Genomic DNA, 8,932 nt, shown 5'->3' with positions numbered 1-8,932 from the left:
GAGAACTCCCCTTGCTCCACATCCTCGACTGCATGCACTGTCAGTTGTATTATTGATTTTAGCCATTCCAACAGGTGCAAGATGGAATCTCAGAGTCATTTTGATTTACATTTCCCTGGAGGCTAAAAATGTTGAACATTTCTTTGTTTCTCAGCCATTTGAGATTCCTCTGTTGAGAATCCTATGGTTGGATCTGTATACCATCTTTTAATTTCATTATTTGGTTTGTTAATGTCTACTTTGTTGAGTTCTTTATATATTTTTGATACTAGCTCTCTGTCAGATGTGGTGTTGGTGAAAATCTTTCCCATTCTGTAGGCTGCCATTTTCTCCTTTCAGTTTCATGAGGTTCCATTTATTAATTGTTGATCTTAGTGCTTGAACTATTGATATTCTGTTCAGATAGTTGTCTCCTGTGTAGTTGACAATGTGTAGAGATAATCTTTTGTACACTGTAAAAGTGTTCACCTATCAATAAAAAAAAGCCTTTAGCCAATGAGCTGAGGGAGGATTAGAAAGTGGGACATGTGGCACACACACACACACACACACACACACACACACAGAGAGAGAGAGAGAGAGAGAGAGAGAGAGAGAGAGAGAGAGAGAGAGAGAGAGAGAGAGAGACGGGGGGGCAAATTCTGGGAAATAGTGAAGCATGGGATATTTCATCCTGGGAATGCTGATGGAGACAGACACATGAAAGCTGAGCAGAGGTAACCAGCCATGTAACAGAACTTAGTTTAGAATAAAGAGAATATAAAGTTTTGAGCCAGTCAGAGAACATGCCAAACTTTGGCCTAGGCATTTGTAAATGTATTTAAGTCTCAGATTCCTTACTCTGAGAGTTTGGGGCCAAGAGGAAAAACACAGCTCCCAGATGGCATGGACAATACTAATGCCTTCAAAGCTCTTCCCCACTTTCTCTTCTATTAGATTCAGTGTTGCTGGTTTTATGTTGAGGTCTTTGATCCATTTGGAATTGAGTTCTATGCAGGGTGATAGCTATGGATCTATTTGCATTCCTCTACAGGCAGACCTCCAGTTAGACAACCATCATAGATTGAAAATGCCTTCTTTTTTCCATTGTATACTTCTGGTTTCTTTATTAAAAAAAAAAATAGGTGTCTCTAGGTATGTGGATTTACACCTGTGTCTTTGATTTAATTCCATTGATCAACCTGTCTGGATTTATGCCAACACCATTTGGTTTTTACTACTATTGCTCTGTAGTACGGCTACAGATACCTCTGTACCCACATAGTGATGCCTCTCGGTGTTCTATTATTTTATAGGATTGTTTTAACTACCCTGTTTTTTTTTATATGAATTTGAGTATTGTACTTTCAAAGTCTGTAAAGTATTGTGTTGTAATTTTGGTGGGGTTGGTGTGAAGCTGTAGATTGCTTTTGGCAAGATGGCCATGTTGATTTTGTTGATTCTCATGATCCATGAGCATAGAAGATCCTTCCATCTTCTGATGTCTTCATAAAATTCCTCCATCAAAGACTTTTTTATCATACAGGTCTTTAAATTGCTTCATTAGAGTTACCCCAAGATATTTTATATTATTCAAAGCTATTGCGGAACTTATTGGTTTCCCTGATTTCTTCTTCAATATGTTGTCACATTTGTATAGAATAGGGCTACAGATTGCTTTGAGATAATTTTGTATCCAGCCAGCTACTTCTCTGAAAGTTTTCATCAGCTGTAAAAGATCTATGATAGAATTTTTATGGTCACTTATGTGTACTATCGTATAATCTGCGAATACTAATACTTTGACATCTTCCCCTTGATCTCCTTTAGTTGTCTTATTGCTCTAGCTAGAACTTCAAGTAATTTATTGAATAGATATGGAGAGAGTGGCCTTGTCTTGTTCTTAATTTTAGAGGAATTGCTTTTAATTTCTCTTCATTTTATTTGACTGGGCTTGCTGTAAATTGACTATATTATGTTTAGGAATGTGTCGTGTATCCCTGATCTCTCTAAGACTTTTAACATGAAGGGTTATTGGATTTTGTCAAAGGCTTTTTTCAGCATGTAATGAGATGATCATGTGGTGTTTTTTTCTTCTAGTTTGTTTATATGATGGATTACATTTACTAGTTTTCATGAACTGAAAACATTCCAGCATCTCTTGAATGAATCCCACTTAATCATGGTGGGTGATCTCTTTGATGTGTTTTTGGATTTTGTTTCCAAGTATTTTATTGAGTATTTATGTATATGTTCATGAGGGAAATTGATCTGTAATTCTCTTTCTTTGTTGAATCTTTGTGTTATTTGCATATCAGGTGACTGTGGTCTTATAAAATGAATTTAACAATGCTCCTTCTGTTTCTCTTTTTGAAACAATATGAGGAGGATTGGCATTAGCTTTTCTTTGAAAGTCTAGTAGAATTCTGTGCTAAAACAATCTGGCCCTTGGCTTTTATGGTTGGGAGACTTAATCACTGCTTTTACTTCCTTTGGGGATATCTATTGAGAAAAGTGTTCACTTCTTTTAGATTTTCCATTTTGTGGAGTACAGATTTTTGAGGAATCCTAATGATTCGTTGGATTTCCTTGGTTGTCTGTTGTTATGTCTCTTTTTTTTCATTTCTGATTTAATTAATTTGGATATTCTATGTCTCTTAGTTAGTTTGGATAAGGATTTGTCTATCTTGTTGATTTTCTCAAAGAATCAACTCTTAGTTTCATTGATTCTGTATATTGTTCTCCTTGTATCTATTTTATTAGTTTCAGCTGTCAGTTGGGTTATTTCCTGCTGTCTACTCTTCTTGGGTGTGTTTACTTCTTCTTTTTCCTAGAGGTTTCAGATGTGTTGTTAAGTTGTGAGTATGAGAACTAATTTCTTTATGTAGGCACTTAGTGCTGTAAACTTTCTTCTTAGCACTGCTTTCTTTGTGTCCCATAAGTTTGGGCATGTTGTGCATTCATTTTCATTGAATTCTAGAAAGTTTTAAACATTCTTTTTCTTATTTCTGCCTCGACCCAGTAGTTATTAGTATAAAGTTGTTCAATTTGCTTGAGTTTATAGAGTTTGACTAGGTATGTGGTTAATTCTGGAGAATGTTCTGTGATGTGCTGAGAAAGAATGATATCTTGTGTTTGTGTGAAATGTTCTACAGATATGTTAGGCTCATTTGGGTCATAATGTCTGTTAGCTTCATTATGTGTCTGTTTAGCTTTTTTCTGGATGATCTGTCTATTTGTGAGAGTTGGATGTTGAGAGCTCCCACTATCAGTGTGTGAGGGTTGATGTGTGATCCAGGTTTTAATAATGTTTTTTTTTTTTATACAGATGTGGTGCTCTTGCATTTGAGGCATAGATATTCAGAATTGAGACATCATCTTGGTGGATTTTTCCTTTGATGAGTACGAACTGTTTTTCCCCATATCTTTTTATTAATTTTGGTCTGAGTTTATTTTGTTAAATATTAGAATAGCTACACCAGCTTGCTTCTTGAGGCCACTTGCTTGGAACATATTTTCAAGCCTTTACTCTGAGGCACTCTGTCTATCTTTGATGTTGAGGTATGTTTACTATATGCAGCAGCAGAATGGATCTTGTTTTTGCATTCTTTCTGTTAATCTGCGTCTTTTTATTGGAGAATTGAGGCCACTGACATTTGAGATATCAGTGACCAAGGTTTGTTAATTCTTGTTATTTTGTTGAAGTTGAGATGTGTGTGTGTGTGTGTGTATGTGTGTGTGTTTTCCTTCTTTGGGTTATGCTGGCATGAGATTATTTAATTGCTTGTGTTTTCATAGGCATAGTTAACCTCCACTAGGTGAAACTTTTTCTCTAGTACCCTCTGTAGAACTGGATTTGTGGATAGAGCTTTATTGTCTTGTTTTCTCCATCTATGGTGATTGAAATTTTGGTTGGGTATAGTAGTTTGGGTTGGCATGTGTGGTTTCACAGAGTATGCTGCATATCTGTCCAGGCCCTTCTGGCTTTTAGAGTCTCCATTGAGAAGCTGGGTATAATTTTAATAGTGTCTATGTGTTACATGGCCTCTTTTGCATCCTTTAATGTTCTTCCTTTGTTCTGTGTGTTTAGTGATTTGATTAGTATGTGGTAAGGGACCATACTCTTCTTTAGGTTAAGAAAATTTTCTTCTATGATTTTGTTCAAAGTATTTGCTTGGCTCTTGAGCTGAGATCTTCTATCTTTATTATTCTTAGGTTTGTCTTTTCATATTGTCCCACATTTCCTGAATGTTTTGTGTTGGGAACTTCTTAGATTTAACATTGTCCTTGACTGATATATCTATTTCTTTTATCGTGTCTTCAATGCTGGAGATCTCTCTTCTATCTCTTGCTTACTTAGATTTTCCATCTCCAGAATTCCCTACTTTGTCTTTTCTTAGTGTTTCAATTTCTGTTTTCAGGTCTTGAACAATTTTATTCATTTCCTTCAACTGTTTGTTCTCTTCTTAGCTTTCTTGACATTCTTTAAGGGATTTATCAATTTCCTCCAATTTTTTTGATCGCCTTTCCCTCCATTTCTTTGAGAGATTTATTAATTTCCTCTTTATGGATCTCTATTATCTTCATAAAGTTGTTTTTACTATTGTTTTCCTGTGTTTCAGCTGTGTTGGGATAATCAGGCCTTGCTGTAGTAGTATGGCTGGGCTCTGATGGAGACATATTGCCATGGCTATTGTTGATTTTGTTCTTCCACTGGTGTTTAGGCATCTGGATTTAGAGTGATTATAGGTCTATAGGTCTAGATGCTAAGTTCCGAATTTGTCTTTATTGGATAGGTGGTTTCTTCTTTGGTTTTGGTTTACACTCTGGGATTCTGGCTGGAGGGGCTTGAGATTGAGTAGAAGGTATCTGCTTGAGTTGGGGGCTGGACTTCAGATGGCCTGAATGGCCTCTGCCCCACCAGGTGGTTGGTGCCCAAGTAAGGGGCTGGAATTCTTATAATGTATGTGACCTCTGATCTGGCAGGGGATCCTCTGGGGTTCAGGATACTGGCTTGGCTTTTGGTTGAGTAGGAGGCTTCTGTCAGAGATGTGGGCTAAGATATAGTGACAGGGAAAGGAGGAACAGTTGGGGTTATGTTGGGCATGTGGGGGTGGAGTAGACGTAGGGTAGCAGTTTTTCCAGGGTTTCAGAATTCCATCCTGGCCTCAAATGGAGTGGCCACGGCTGACTTTTTAAGCATTCAGGAATCAAACTTAGGCAAGTACTTAATGAATCTATTTATCTCATCAGCCTTGCAAATAATATTTTGTTACACTAAAATACACTATGCCTAATCATTTACATATTAATTAACATGTCATTAGTATGTAATTAATGGTGCCACTATGGTGGCTTCACCTGAGCAGTCCCATCAAACATCATATAGCCCACAAAATCTGAGTCCTTGCTACCTGGCCTGTCACAAAAATGGTTGCCTACCTCTTTTGTATAATGTAACATATGCAGCTATCACTTCTATCAAATTTCTGAACAATTTTATCACTGCAGGAAAAAACCTACTCCTCACCGCCCCCCAGGATGCCTATGAACATCTTAGATACACTATATTCCATATACATAACTATGATAAACTTTCATTTATAAATTAGTCAAGTGAGAGATTAAGAACATGGCCAGTGCTGCTACTGTTGCTTCTCCCCCTGGTCATCCTCCCCACCCCTCCCCCTCCCCTCCCCCTCCCCTCCCCCTCCTGTCCTCCTCCTCCTCCTCTTCCTCCTCCACCTCCTCCTCCTCTTCCTTCTTGGGGAAAACACCAAATGACGAATGAATTGGTACAGTGGGAGGGCCCAGAGGGTTTGGGGCCCATCATTAGGAGGCCATGATGTTTTCTGAAGGATTTGATAGTAGTCTTAGATGCTTCGGGGCTCTTGTAGTTAAAGACAAAGACAAGGAATGGATCCCCGTCACCAAGCTGTGTTGTCTGCATACGGACATGAAAATCAAGTCCCGGGAAGAGATCCATCTGTTCTCCCTGCCCATTAAAGAATCTGAAATTATTGGCTTTCTGCTGGGCAAATACCTAAAGGATGAAGATCTAACAATCCTGCCAGTGCACATGCAGATTCAGGCTGGCCAGTGGACCAGATTCAAGGTTTTTGTTGTCATTGGGGACTAAAATGGTCATGTTGCTCTTGGTGATAAGTTCCCTTAGGAGATAGTCACTGCCATCTGAGGAGTCATCATCCTGGCCAAGCTTTCCGTCATCCTTGTATGAAGAGGCTACTGGGAAAACAAGATTGGCAAGCCCTATACTGTGTGTGCAAGGTGACAGGCTATTGTGACTCTGTGTTGCTGCAGCTCATCATCCTGACTCCAAGAGGCAGTGGCTCCTGTGCTCAAGAAGTTGTTTGCTGATTGCTAGTATTGATGAGTGCAGCCAAGCACTGCACTGCCACCCTGGGCAACTTTGCCAAGGCTACCTTTAATGCCTGGCTAGCCAGCGAGCTCTAAGGCTCTGTTTGTTCTGCCTCCCCAGCACCATGGTTATAGGCACTTACTTCCGCACCTGGCTTTCTACATGGCTGCTGAAGTCTGGTCCTCATGCTTGTGCAGCAAGGATTTTATTCACTGAGCTATCTCCCCGTCTTTATAGGGTTCTTTTCAAGCAAAAGTAATAACAACAACCTAACAGAAAAACAATAAGAATGGTAAATATGGCTGTTGTTTTAACCTCTAGCATGTGACAAACACTGCCTGAGTACTTTGCAAACTTCAGCTCATTTCACCCCTGTAGGAGTAAGAAGAACTTGAGGACACGGTTTCCACAGCAAGTGACAACACTGAAGCCAGAGCTTGGCTTTGCTTCTCTTTACAGACTTTACTTTAAAGCACATCACTATATCCCTTTCTACCACAAGAAGACTGCTTGAAAGTATGCAATAGTGGGCCTGCAACATGGCTCCATGGCTAAAGGTGATTGTAGTCAAGCCTGATGATCTGAGTTTGATTCCTGGGAACTGTATGGCAGAAGGGGAAAATTCACTCCGGCAAGTTGTCCTCTGACCCCCACATGCACGGCCCCCAACAATAAAAGATAAATAATTGTAAAGGAGAGTAATGTGGACATACATGTTTACTCATACACACATATTTAACTTCATAATGATCCGTGCATACATACTTATGGGCCAATTGTCAGGTAGAACTTAGATAAAAATATAATGTTATAATACTACTCACCTAAGAAAAATCTAGGAATATTAGGACAGTTGACAGGGGAGTCATTTGGGGAATATAGGAAAGAAAGATACTTGTCAAACATTAGAAGGCCTCTGGGAGTGCCACAGAGCGAGTTGAGTGGAAGTCTCTTGAGTCCTATAACTCCCAGTAGCATTTTCAAAGCTAGGACCACGTTACCCATTGCCCAGGAGCCCTCTAAGTCAGGGTGATATTTCAGAGATAATGTGCTAGCCCCAAAGCCCTTACAAATCTGCCTGAGCTAAGATGAGCGGAGCTGCTTCAGACCTTGGGGCCCAAGACCTCAGCAATTTTCCTGAAAGCCCCTATTGTTCTAACAAGGCTAATTTCAATGAGTTCCTGAGAACAATTCAAGACATCTTTTCTCCGCCTTTCTTTCAAAGGAGCTGTGTTCATGCCAGCGCCTTTGCCCACAGTGGGAGAGAGAGGGTTTCTGCCCTGTTCTCCAGATCAAACTTGACTTGTTTGGACAGTTTCCAGTCAGTTATGCGTATCTTCATTAACACTTCTTACCTCTGGTTTAAAAAGAAGGGCCACAGAGGAGCTGAGGACATGGCTCAGTTGGTAGAGTGTTTGCCTAGCATGCATAAAACCTGCATTCTAGCTAGAACACTGCATAATGGTTGCAGTGACCCACACCCCAAATCCCGATGCTTAGGAAGTAGAGGCAAGATCAGAAGTTCAAGGCCAGTCTTGGCCACACAAGGAACTTGAGGCCAGTTTGGGCTACATAGACCCTGTATTGAGAAAAAGATGGATGGATGGATGGATGGATGGATGGATGGATAGAAAGATAGATAGGTAGATAGATAGATAGATAGATAGATAGATAGATATGTGGGTGGATGGATAGACAGACAGACAGACAGACAGATAGAGAATGAGGCTGGTCTGAATTAAGCCTTTCTTTGTATATAAAATACACAAATTATCTGAAAGTCTCAATACTAAAAAAAAAAGTAATTCATAACTTTTAGAACTTTTCCAATGATATTGCGTTGAAATGATGCAATAAGCAGCTCTTGCCCTGCATGTCAATTCAGACCATGGAAATAGTCCTGCAAGCTGGGATGGGGATTTACAAGTCATCTGAATAATGTATCAGGGCAAATTAGGATCATCATGCTTTTTTTTTTTTTTTGGTCAAATCATGAAGCACTCCTGCTACTGGAGGTTTCTTTTCTGTGTGTGTGCACCACCATGTGCATGCAAGTGCATACGTTAACACGGTCAGGGGACAATTTCCTACGTCACACATTCTTCAGACTCTCTCCACATTCTTCTTTTTCATTCTTTTTTTGACACAGGCTATCATTAGCTTGAAGCTCGCTGAACTGTCAAGGCTGACTGACTAGCAAATCGTCTCAGGGATCTACCTTCCTGGCACTGAGATTTCAAGTGTGTGCCATCACGCCTGGCGTTCTTTACATGGGTTCTGATGATTGACCTTGGGTCCTCAACACTTGCATGGTGAGCATCTTTTCTAGCTGAACCATCCCCAGACCCTTTTACTAGTGGCCAACGGCTGAAACAATATATAAATAAACCAAATATTCATCATTAGAATTGGTCTGAGAGAATGTAGTGGTTTGAATGAGGAATGTCCTTCAGAGACTCAAGTACTTGAGCCATTGATACCCAGTTTCTGGTGCTGTTTGAGAAATGGAACCTTTAGGAAGAAGGAAGTGTCACTGGGGTTGGGCTTTGAGGGGTTATAGTCTCACACCATTTC

The 8,932-nt window shown here is 39.8% G+C and overlaps 1 pseudogene; it reads left to right on the top strand.

The window, feature by feature from the left end:
* Window positions 1-5,821: 5,821 nt before the first annotated feature.
* On the top strand, window positions 5,822-6,453 carry LOC116069627 (annotated as a pseudogene).
* The last annotated feature ends 2,479 nt before the right edge of the window (window positions 6,454-8,932 follow it).

Source organism: Mastomys coucha, unplaced genomic scaffold (genome assembly GCF_008632895.1).
Source record: "Mastomys coucha isolate ucsf_1 unplaced genomic scaffold, UCSF_Mcou_1 pScaffold1, whole genome shotgun sequence".
Taxonomy (NCBI): domain Eukaryota; kingdom Metazoa; phylum Chordata; class Mammalia; order Rodentia; family Muridae; genus Mastomys; species Mastomys coucha.
The sequence above is the reverse complement of the archived record's forward strand: the minus strand, read 5'-3'. Positions and strand labels throughout refer to the sequence as shown.